Raw genomic sequence first — 1,651 nt, 5'->3', positions numbered from 1 at the left:
TATGTGCCGGCACGGTACAGAAGCTGCAACCTGGCAACTCGTCCACCAATCACGACGGTTGGTTTTACGGCTCCGAAACCTGGATCCCATATCTTCTCTAAAATAGAAGCATTTGTTCATGTTCTTTGTAAAAGTATCATAAAGCAGGACAGATGAGACAAATATCATAAAAACTGAAGAGCAGATGAGCACACACATGTTTGTATTACAAAAGAAAATCCACAAATTCATTAGAAATTGGCAGGGCAGGCTGAGGAAGTAGGTAGATGTAAAATGTCTGTAAATGGCGAAAGAACATAAACCCAAGACTGAATAAACGATGTTAAATATCCATGCCAAGGAGACAAAAATATGTTAGGATACAATTACCATTAAGACACCACAAGCAGGTCCGTATCCTGCCGCGATGACTTAAAAGAGTTGGTTATTAGCCACAATGTGTAGGCAGTCTCATGCCAACGGCCATACCACGTTGAGAACACCGCTTCTCGTCCGATCAGCGAAGTTAAGCAACGTTGGGTTTGGTTAGTACTTGGATGGGTGACCGCCTGGGAACACCAAATGCTGTTGGCAATAATGTTTTTTGTTTTGTTTTGTTTTGTTTCGTTTGTTTTTGTTTGAATGGCTGGCTCCACGGGAAATTCACGGAGTTGTGTGGAATAAGGCCTGGTAAAATGAATTAATATGTATGTCATGTTTAAAACAAACTCGCTTAATATAGATATTGTGTGAGGCTTTATACAAAAACAAACAACCAAAACAAAACATGTTGTATATATATATAGCTTAATCCGGGTTTGAACTCGCAACTCCAAGAATACGCATCACTTATATACACTTTACCACTGGACCACTGCTGCAGGACACAAGCTTGATGCTGAGGTATCAATTTAATGACGTAAATGCCATTTCCACAAATAAATGATAATTAAAAAGTATTTGTATGTACAAATCTTTTCTGTTTAAAAGGCTACAATATCAGTTACTGATATAATTTGTGTTAATGTTTCTATACCCACAAGAAGGCATATTTTTGCTTATATGTAAAGGGTACGGAGAACGAATCCACAGACCATCATTCCCCTCCCCTTCCCTCCCCCCCCCCCCCCCCCCCCCAACTCCCACCTACTACCACCACCACCACCACCACCAATCACCACCAATCACCACCAATCACCACCAATCACCACCAATCACCACCACCACATCTAACCGAAAACCCCCTAACACATCAACCCTCCCCCCAATCAACAGGCGAAATAATAACCCTCAAATGCCTGCCTGCCTGCCTGCCTGCAAGCCAATACTAACGGTCTTCTCAGAAAGAAAATCTCTTTGTATCTGTATTACTTGATGAAATGTATGATTCTAATAATGAAAATAAATTTTGATGTCGGTTGTATGAGCATAATGACCAATATGCACATGATATGAATGAATTAAATAGTGTAGTTTTAAGTAATTAGGTTGTAGACACATTAAGCGGATATGATATTTGACGCGTCCAGAACTGGTGATTTTTGGTTTAGTTTTAAATGCACCACCACCACCACCACCACCATTGCTTCCCCAGAGCCTAATTAAGGACCGGTAAAAGGAGTCAATATGTATGTCATCTATAAAACCAAAGAATGAATAAAAAAACACACAC

The 1,651-nt window shown here is 40.2% G+C and overlaps 1 non-coding gene across 1 annotated transcript; it reads left to right on the top strand.

Annotated features, from left to right (window-relative positions):
- The first annotated feature begins 454 nt into the window (after window positions 1–454).
- On the top strand, window positions 455–573 carry LOC138362452 (5S ribosomal RNA). Its single transcript, XR_011227676.1, has one exon. It is a non-coding gene; the product is annotated as a 5S ribosomal RNA (ribosomal RNA).
- Window positions 574–1,651: the final 1,078 nt, after the last annotated feature.

The sequence above is a fragment of the Procambarus clarkii genome, unplaced genomic scaffold (genome assembly GCF_040958095.1).
Source record: "Procambarus clarkii isolate CNS0578487 unplaced genomic scaffold, FALCON_Pclarkii_2.0 HiC_scaffold_1840, whole genome shotgun sequence".
Lineage (NCBI taxonomy): Eukaryota > Metazoa > Arthropoda > Malacostraca > Decapoda > Cambaridae > Procambarus > Procambarus clarkii.
Note: the sequence above shows the minus strand (reverse complement) of the source record. Positions and strands in the feature narration are given on the sequence as shown.